The sequence below is a fragment of the Polypterus senegalus genome, chromosome 3, assembly GCF_016835505.1.
Source record: "Polypterus senegalus isolate Bchr_013 chromosome 3, ASM1683550v1, whole genome shotgun sequence".
Classification (NCBI taxonomy): Eukaryota; Metazoa; Chordata; class Cladistia; order Polypteriformes; family Polypteridae; genus Polypterus; species Polypterus senegalus.
Genome location: NC_053156.1, coordinates 184,297,128 through 184,308,082, shown reverse-complemented (window position 1 = coordinate 184,308,082; position 10,955 = coordinate 184,297,128). Strand labels below are relative to the sequence as shown.

Genomic DNA, 10,955 nt, shown 5'->3' with positions numbered 1-10,955 from the left:
TGTTGTATTTTCTGTCGGCTAACTGTTTGTGTTTTGTTTCTGTTGTCAGAGGAACCAAGACTCGGAAGCTAGAGCAAGGAAAACCAGATCCCTGCCCAGCGTGACACGTAATACATCCTATAGAAGGTTTTCTCTTTATATTATATCTGCTAGAAAAAGATTCATCATGATCACAATTGGTCGCTCAGTCGTCTGGGCTTATGTGTTTAGCTCTGTTAAACATTTAGGGGAAAAATGTGCTGAATGTCAAGAGAACAAATAGATACCAGACGGACACATTTGTAGTATTTGGTTCTCTAAACCATTTATTGCATATAAACATAGCTTATTTATGCTCAAAAGGGCTAGAAGAGATAGACTTGTGTCCTGTGCGCGTGCTTTGTTAAAAATGTACAATCTCTCTTGTTTTCGTAAAGCTATCAAGATTGATGTGGATGATATTATAGCTGAATTTGAGCAGGGAGAGATACCCATTGATGCATACGCAAAACTGATTCAGCCTGTGAAGACCAGCTTTATGTGGTCGGCTCTGTTCCAAACAGAGAAAATAGGCTTGCATAATTTAGTGAAATATAAATATATAAAGTATGTGCTGGCTTAAACATTTTTATTTTAGGTGTATTACCGACTCACTGATGGGTTTGGACCTGGTTTTGAATTTTCATTTGCGTACTCATATATGTATACATTTTCTTGTGTTTTTGTTTCTTTTCAAGTGAATTGCAAATATGTATACAAATAAGCTTGTGTGATTATTTTACGGCTGTTTCTCCAGCTTTTATTCATACTTTAAACAATTTTAATGTATAGCAAACAATTTGTAACTCAAAGACCAGATCTTATTTTGCTATGTTTGGAATTTTGCTTCAATAAAACTTGTTGTTTTTAAGACACTTTGGCATCTTTTTTGAATCATTGAATAAAACTTGTTGTTTTAAAACACTTTTGGTATCTGAAATATGCCTTGCTTTATAAAGGGCATGGTTTTTACATGGTGGGCAAGGTAACGGTATGCCCATGGGTGTGTTTGGGACGCACTGCCAGGTTTTTTCCCTGGATGTGTCATAGATTCTCTCTAAAACCTTTCCTTGTACATGCCGATCTTTAGTAATTAACCTGCAAGAAGTAGCGTGGCTCTTGCTTACTGCCATACCAGTGTGAAAGTGTCTGATCTCTGTAGTTAAACATGCATTTGCTCGGCCAGTATACGCGGAATGGGAGTCCGCCTAAAGGAACCCGAGTGCAGTAAGCTTTTTTCCATTACTGTTGCACTCAACCTGATCATCAATGTATGGCTTGGAACTGCATCTTTATCCTTTCTATTGGAAGCGCAAGCCGATCTTTAGTATTTAACCTGCAAGAAGTAGCGTGGCTCTTGCTTACTGCCATAGCAGTGTGAAAGCGTCCGATCTTGGAAATTTAACACACATGCGCTCGCCCAGTATACGTGGATGGGAGACTGCCTAGTAACCTCGAGTGCTGTAAGCTTTTTTTCCATTACAAGCAAAGTCAACCTGGGCACCAGTATATGGCTGGGAAATGCATCTTCATGCTTTCTATTGCAAGTGGGTTCCCCTGATCTTTAGTATTAAAAAAGCATGAAGGGCTTAGCTTTAGCTACGGCAACATCTGTTAGAATTCTCTCGAACTATCTGAACTCGGAAGTTAAACACACACTGGCTCTGCCAGTATAACGTGGATGGGGAGACGACCTGGGAACCCCGAAGTGCTGTAAGCTTATTTCCCTTACAAAGCGAAGTCACCTGGGCTTCTGTGTATGGCTGGAAAACACATCTTAATGCGTTTCCATTGGAAGCACCCTCAATAGCTTCAGTATTTGACCCGCAAGAAAGTAAGCGGCTCTAAACTTACTGCCATACAAGTGTTAACGCACCCATTTCTTCATCTGATCTCAGAAGTTTAACACACATTCGCCCGCTAATATATGTGGATGGTAGACCGCCTGGGAACCCCGAGTGCAGTAAGCTTTTTTCCATTACTGTTGCACTCAACCTGATCATCAATGTATGGCTTGGAACTGCATCTTTATCCTTTCTATTGTGAAGCCGCCAAGCCAATCTTTAGTAATTAACCAGCAATAAGTAGCGTTATTCTTGCTTACTGCCAAAGCAGTGTGAAAGTGTCCAATCTTGGAAGTTTAATGACATGCGCGCTTGGCCAGTATACGGATGAGAGACCACCTGGGAAACCCTGAGTGCTGTAAGCTTTTTTTCCATTACAAGCAAAGTCAACCTGGGCACCAGTATATGGCTGGGAAATGCATCTTCATGCTTTCTATTGCAAGTGGGTTCCCCTGATCTTTAGTATTAAAAAAGCATGAAGGAACGCAGCTTTCGCTAACGGCAACACCTGTGAGAATTCGCTTGAACTCCTCTGAACTCGGAAGTTAAACACGCACTGGCTCTGCCAGTATACGTGGATGGGAGATGGCCTGGGAACCCCAAATGCTGTAAGCTTATTTCCCTTACAAGCGAAGTCAACCTGGGCTTCTGTGTATGGCTGGGAAACACATCTTAAACGTTTCCATTGGAAGCGCACCTCATTAGATTCACAATTTGACCCGCAAGAAGTAGCGCGGCTCTCGCTTACTGCCATACAAGTGTGAAAGCGTCTTATTTCAGAAGTTAAACACGCATGTGCTCGGCCAGAATAGGTGGATGGGAGACCGCCTGGGAACACTGAGTGCTGTAAGCTTTTTTTCCATTACTGTTGCACTCATCCTGACCATCAGTATATGGCTTGGAACTGCATCTTTATACTTTCTATTGGAAGTGCAACCCGATCTTTAGTATTTAACCAGCAAGAAGTAGCGTGGCTCTCGCTTACTGCCATACCAGTGTGAAAGCGTCCGATCTTGGAAGTTTAACACGCATGCGCTCGGCCAGTATACGTGGATGGCAGACCGCCTGAGAACCTCGAATGCTGTAAGCTTTTTTTCCATTACAAGCAAAGTCAACCTGGGCACCAGTGTATGGCTGGGAAATGCATCTTCTTGCTTTCCATTGCAAACGGGCTCCCCTGATCATTAGTATTTAAAAAGCATGAAGATAAGCGGAGAACGCTTGCAATGGAAAGCAAGAAGATGCATTTCCCTGGTGCCCAGGTTGACTTTGCTTGTAATGGAAAAAAAGCTTACAGCACTCGAGGTTCCCAGGAGTTCTCCCATCCACGTATACTGGCCGAGCGCATGCGTGTTAAACTTCCAAGATCGGACGCTTTCACACTGCTATATGTATACTATATGACATACCTTCAGTGTTGCATGAAAACGTTGCATGAAGCGAAGAATGGATATTTATGAGAGTATTATAGTGAGAGATGTCACCCGTATTGCTAAAGCTCTTCTTTGCAGCATTATGCATTCAACAAGTCGGCGTTTGTATGATGTATAATTTATAATTTTATTTTTTGCCACAGCGTATTATCGGGCACAATCATTTAACATGTTTTGATCATCTACAAACTTTCATTTCAATGGGAATTCTGTTGAGTTTTTTAACTCTGTTGATGCCATATGTACTTCAAACGGGAGTCGAAGCTTTGCGCATAGTACTGAGATTGCATCATGACGGCTTTGAACGGGGCTCCGAAGCCTCAGACATGCGTACTACTGAGATCATGACGGGGCTACTGAAGCCTCAGACATGAGTAGTACTGAGATCATGATGAGGCTCCGAAGCCTCAGACATGTGTAGAAATGAGATTGCGTCATGACAGGCTTTGAACGGGCTCCGAAGCCTCAGACAATCTTGACGGGTCTCCGAAGCCTAAGACATGTGTAGTACTGAGATTGCGTCATGCGTCAGACATGCGTAGTACTGAGATTGCGTCATGACGGAAGCTTTGAACGGGGCGCCAAAGCCTCAGACATGCATACTACTGAGATCATGACGGGGCTCCGAAGCCTCAGACATGCGTAGTACCGAGATTGGATCATGACAGGGCTTCGAGCAGACATGGTCACTGGTTACTGAATCTTTGTGAAGCCTCAGCAAACTGAAAGGCATTGACCTCTATATTTTGAGAGTCTATCTGACACTTAACTCTCTAGTTATATTTTGTAATTCATATTGACATTACACATTTCAGTTGATATGGTTAAGCTACAATTCAGGTAGTTGCTGAGAATTAATTATTGTTTTTGTGGATTGCTGTGATTTCCTTTGTCTGATACATAGGGTTAAAGATATATTGTCATATATCAACTTTATATATATATGAAAAGATTAGGTAAATCGTTCAACCTTTTCATGGAACACTTAATTTTGTTCAAAACTGTACGTCATATAGTATACATCTGTAAATATAATTTTTTCGTCTTCATTAGGAGAATACAACAATGATACTCTCGTATCAATTAAATCATTTTAACGTGCATATGTCAAACAACATATTTCATCCGCTGCAGTAAGAACAGTAGTAGTAGTAGTTCAGTTGTGCAGAGCTCGTTAATTCTCCGAATTAGGTGGCTCAGTGGTGTTGTCACTGTCACTCACGTTCGCGTCGCTGATCCTCCTCTTGTGAAAGTTTTTTTTCTATTCCTCCATTTAACAAGCTTGGACAGATAGCGGCGTAATCGAAGCTATCGAGGGAAGGTTGGGCCACCGTAGTCGGCCAGGGGGCACACGCCCCTAATTATATTGTGTATGTAAAGAGTTTCACTGTAAACTACTTCAATACTAAATATACTTCATATTTGTGTGTTTGGAGACCCCAGTGTCGTACTGAATTTGTATTGTAGAAAAACAAACTACTGTCCAGCATGCCTAAATGTGTCTTCTCGTGTCTGATCGCTATATGGCACTTCCAACTTGGGACAATTCGCTATAAACAGTTTCAGTCAACCAGCACCTTCTAAACATGCAGAACGACAGTGTGAACCTTAATTGTTGTGGCACAGCATCTTCGTTTCAGTCAGTCATTGTCCCGTTAGACTATTTACTGTTAAGTGCTGCTTGAGCTACCGTTTATAGTACAACTGGTGGCATACGTAGTTCTTAAATCGATATTGAAATGCACACACAAGTCTCCTAAATTCCATCCATCCATTGTCTAACCCGCTGAATCCGAATACAGGGTCACCGGGGTCTGCTGGAGCCAATCCCAGCCAACACAGGGCACAAGGCAGGAACCAATCCTGGGCAGGGTGCCAACCCACCGCAGGACACACACAAACACACCCACACACCAAGCACACACTAGGGCCAATTTAGAATCACCAATCCACCTAACCTGCATGTCTTTGGATTGTGGGAGGAAACCGAGCGCCGGAGGAAACCCACGCAGACACGGGAGAACATGCAAACTCCACAAGGGAGGACCGGAAGCGAACCCGGGTCTCCTAACTGCGAGGCAGCAGCGCTACCACTGCGCCACCGTGCCGCCGTCTCCTAAATTATTTATTAAAACACCTACATTTACAGTGTCCGTTTTAGGAAGTCGTAGTTTTTACTTGTTCCCATTATTAGGAATTATAATTTCTCAGTGTCACATATTATTCGTTACTACTCGCAAGTCCGTATCATTGAGATTCTATTTTATATTCTGTATAAGGAAACTTTTTAAAAGGAGCGTTGATTAAACTGACTATAGCAGACTTGTCATCTTCTTAAAATGACTTTATTGATTTAATATTGACAATTAATCATAAGGTCAAACATCAAGGAGGATTTGAGTTTGCATGGACTGCGCTGTTTCTTTTTTTTCTTGACATCGTGTCAGTAGAGAGTGTGTCACGTTAACAATGCATTCTGTCCTAAATGACGGCGCACACGCTTTTTTATATTTCCTAAATACCAATCTGTCTCAATTTGCTCATTAATATATTTTGACAGTGTATTTTAGTGAGAATGATTATAAACATGTTATCCATGTTCATTTCGTAGATATGTAACGTTTGGTGAGTATAAATAAAAAGTAACAACACATATAATAGTTATGTTGCATTGTTTATGATTAACAAAATTCATCGTTTATCGGAAATGTTCTACTTAGTCGATTTATTCCACTTTTGAAGGTGTACTATAGCCAAGTTTCCATCCAGTTTTTTGCGACGTTTTGTTATCGACAAACAGAATATACATAAAAAAAATGTGCGAAATTTGCTGTCTCCAGCCTGTTTCCATCCAACTGGCTTTTTATCGATAAAATGGTGTGCGTGATGACGTCATCCCCCCCAAAACGAACTGTCGCAAGTTTTGTTGTATCGCGAATAAAAATCTGCCCTTGAGCCGTTTCCATACATAATTTTGTGTATGTTGCAAATTATCTACCTTTTGTTTTCCACGTTACACCCCCTCCACTAAACAAATAAACAAAGAAATGTAGAGATTATTCAGACAGTTTTTTGAAATTTGCCAGTTTACTGTTATTTCAGTTTCACAAATAATTGGGATTGTACATAATATCCGAAGATGACAGCAGAATGAAGCAGTTGCTTGTCCGATAGCCCTAGAGCTCGAAGAAAGTACCCCAGTACGACGAAACCCACGGGTATGGGAGAGATGACGGAATAAGACCTTCTGGGAGGAGGTGGTGGAGATACACTTTACAGAAAATCTCTGGCTGTAACATTTTAGAATGACACGACCGACGTTTGAGATGTTGTGTGGATTCATCAGTCCTAAAGTTGCGCGCATCACAGGTTGCCACCGACCACCGGTTCCAACCCAAAAGCGGATTGCCATCGCCCTTTACAAGCTGGCAACCTGCGCCGAGTATAGAGTAGTTGGAGAAACTTTCGGGGTTAGTATAACTACTGTCCATCGATGTGTATATGCTGTGTGCACTGCTATTAAAGAAAAATGAATGCACCGTTATATCAGACTTCCGACTGTAGCGGAGGCCAATGAAATTGCATACCGCAATTCCTTGGTGCATCTTGTGCCACAGATTTCCGGTGTGCTGGATGGCACGCATGTGCCTATTCTTCCCCCGACGGAAGGCTACCGCGATTACATTAATCACAAAGGGTGGCCATCTATTCTTCTCCAGGCCCTTGTGGATGACAGGTTCATGATACGAGACATTTGCGTTGGCACTCCTGGAAGTGCCCATGATGCAGCTGTGTTTGCAGCATCGGATCTGTACAGGTGAGCCTACCTTTCAACATCCCTTCTCAGTGCGATAACAACTGAATTAGTACTGTAACCTGCTTCCCTTAAGATTTTTAATTAAAACTGAAATTTGAATTAATACAAAATAACGACGTTTAATCAAAAAAAAACTAAAGTTAATATTAATGAGAGAATTTCTCATATACAGTAATCCCTCGCTATATCGCGCTTCGACTTTCGCGGCTTCACTCTATTGCGGATTTTATATGAAAGCATAACTAAATATATAACGCTGGATTTTTCACTAACGTCCGCTGGGTTCTGCGGACAATGTGTCTTTTTACTTCCTGTACATGCTTCCTCAGTTGGTTTGCCCAGTTGATTTCATACAAGGGACGCTATTGGTAGATGACTGAGAAGCTAACCAATCAGAGCACGCAGTTAAGTTCTCCTGACTGAGAAGCTAACCAATCAGAGCACGCAGTTAAGTTCCTGCCTGCTGAATGCAATGTTAACCAGGAAGTCTCGTCTCGCTCATTCAGCATCAACGTGTTTCTCTGTGTAAAGAGTTGTGCTCTTTTGTGTTTATCTTTGTGCATAGTGAAGCCCTTCATTATGGCTCCACAACGATCTGCTACTGCTTCAGGGCGTGCCTGCGCAAACGGAAGATGTTAACGATTGCGAAAAGGTAAACGCGTTTTGGATTTGTTGAAGGCTACGATTCTTTTTATTTAAAAAGTAGGAAAGGAATATAAGACCTACGGCCGCAGTATCCTTTTAACCAAGGTGCAAAACGAGTTGTAAGTGGATGTAATAAGGCAGTAGACTGGATGGAATCTGCTTTAGGGATTTGCATTGAAGACTGCCAGAAGAAGAACAACGGCAGTGCTACACAATCGCCTGAATTGGCTACTTTGGAAGAACTGTAACGCTCTCCTTTATTGTGCAGTAAAATTAAACTCATTGTTATCGGACAAGTCATCGTGTCATTGTTGGTGAGTAACCATAATTAATTTTCTACTTACAGTACTTAGTACATGTATGCGTCACGTTTAGTGTCACTGTACACACATTTACTGTATACTATTTTTCTTGCGTTATAATGTATTTATTGCTGGTGGCCTGTCTATCGTAATGGCTGTAACATATGTGATATCGGAGACACTCAATATCTTTAAAATTATATTTAGGTTTTACTGTACATAAACAGTGTGTTTATATATATAATTTCAATGAATCTTACCTAATATCTAAGAGAATACAAAGGGATTATGCTGTATAATTCTGTGGGGAATATTTATAAACAGTGTGGGAGAGTTTATAAAGGCTTAAAATATATAAAAATAACCATACAAACATATGGTTTCTACTTCGCGGATTTTCACCTATCGCGGGGGGGTCTGGAACGCAACCCCCGCGATCGAGGAGGGATTACTGTATGCCAAAACATCTGCCATTTAATAAGAAGAAAAATATGTTTAGATAATGAAACACACGGTTTATTAAATATTTTGACTGGCACAGTGAATTACCTTTGCGGTTTTTGCATTATTTAGACATCATGAGAGACACCCCCAGGCTACAGTTGATGTGGAGGGAGTTCAGGTACCCCTTTTATTAGCAGGAGACCCAGCCTATCCGCTACTGCATTGGCTCATCACGAGAAATAATGAGTCTCTTCACCAGACCATGCGAACCGCTCCGCTATTCTCGTTTTGATTGCATGTGATGAAAATGTATCATGTGACACATTTATTTGCGTTAAAGCCCTTTTTTTCTGACAAAAAGTGTTTCCAATGTAGTTTTTGCGACATCTGAAGTATCAAAATGGAATTTATGCGCTAAAGTTAAACGGAAAAATATTATGTCGACATGTACAACATTTTATCGATAATTATCATTTCCATCAGCTAAAATTTGAAGCGCTAAATATTTTTAGCAAAAACTCCTTGGATGGAAACCTGGTTATTGTCTGTATTCTCCATTGCATTTGCCCCCGAGTGTAACGTGTGCCAGTGTAACCAAGGGATGGCAGACGAGCTCACATAATGGGTGACAAGGAACATCTGATGCCCAGGCTCTTGTCATAAATATTCCCATCTTGTACTTTTTCTCGTTCCTGCAAGTTTACTATTATTATTGGACATGTAGAGGAAATGTGTTTTATTTTATGTCTATGAAAGGAAGGACTGTAAAGCCTTGAATGAAACTGAGTGTTGATGCTTTGGGTAACAAGACAGGTTAAGGAGTAGGAAACATTGAATGTGACATTGACTGCGGGGGATTGTGTAACTGGAAGATGGTTTAAGAATACAGAAACAACAAAAGCTTAGTGTTTCAGTAATTCTATTTACGTCAATTATTTACTCTGTTGTGCTGCACATTTGGAAGATTACTTATTACCCCCACCACACCCCCCTCAGCGCAGCCTTTAATAAGATGAATTCACAAGTAAAGGATGTTAATGACAAAGTCAGATGCTTTGTTGAAAGTTTGGCTCCAGATGTGCTTATCCAGCTGCTCTTTCTCAGTACTTGAGTGATCTTTACGTTCACCTCTGGATGAATTTGCAAAGTTTCTTTACAACTTTTTTGTCTCATTAACGCAGAAATCCCAAGGCTTTCCTAAAATTGCAGAAGACACTGTTGATGGCGCTGATTCTGTTTTAAAGACAGTTGTGATTAGTTATGCAGAACACGCTTTTACTCACATTGCTTTTTGGAAATCCATAATACAAATCAGCAACAGATCTGGGAATCACTGAATAGTAAAAACGTTTAATGAGGAATGTCTTGCGCATATACTGGTGTAATGACCACGTCGGCTTTAGTGAAGCATTTCTTAGCCTCTGTGATATGATCAACATTTGTTACAAATTCTTGGTGGACACGATTCCACACCAAGGAAAAAGGTGCCCCATGTAAATCGTTCATAATGTCTCCAAAATATATTTGTTAACTTTCAAACAAGTACTACTGTTTTATACAAAATCCTTATTTCAACATATGCGAGCCCCAACTTCAATTTGAACTCGGGTTAGCGTATTTTATCAATATAGCACAGACAACCGCTTTTACGCTTTGAGCCAAAGCACTTCAGCAGACTAGTTACTGACCAAATCGACTGCTGACTGCGCAGATATCAATGACGTCATTACGCTAGCGTGCTCAAAATCACGTGACGGGCGCATTTGAAGCAAGCCTCGAAGCGGTGCTTCGATCTCCAGTGCTTTGAAAGCTCGACACAGTGTCGAAACCTGAGTATCGAGCGGCCCATCACTACTGCCAATATACGTGGATGGGAGACGGCCTGGGAACCCCGAGTGCTGTAAGATTATTTCCCTTACAAGTGAAGTCACCCTGGGCTTCTGTGTATGGCTGGGAAATACATCTTAATCGTTTTCATTGGAAGTGCCCCTCAATAGCTTCAGTATTTGACCCGCAAGAGAAGTAGCGTGGCTCTCGCTTACTACCATACAAGTGTTAAAGCACCCGATCTCATCTGATCTTGGAAGTTAAACAGGCATGCGCTCTGCCAGTACTTTGATGGGAGACCGCCTGGGAACCCCGAGTGCTGTAAGCTTTTTTCCATTACTGTTGCACCCAACCTGACCATCAGTGTATGGTTTGGAACTGCATCTTTATCCTTTCTATTGGAAGCGCAAGACGATCTTTAGTATTTAACCAGCGAAAAGTAGCGTGGCTCTCGCTTACTGCCATAGCAGTGTGAAAGCATCCGATCTTGGAAGTTTAACACACATGCGCTCGGCCAGTATATGTGGATGGGAGTCCGCCTGGGAACCTCGAGTGCTGTAAGCTTTTTTTACATTACAAGTGAAGTCAACCTGGGCACCGGTGTATAGCTGGGAAATGCATCTTC

General features: G+C 41.4%; 1 pseudogene; it reads left to right on the top strand.

The window, feature by feature from the left end:
- Positions 1 to 10,539: 10,539 nt before the first annotated feature.
- On the top strand, positions 10,540 to 10,658 carry LOC120526983 (annotated as a pseudogene).
- Positions 10,659 to 10,955: the final 297 nt, after the last annotated feature.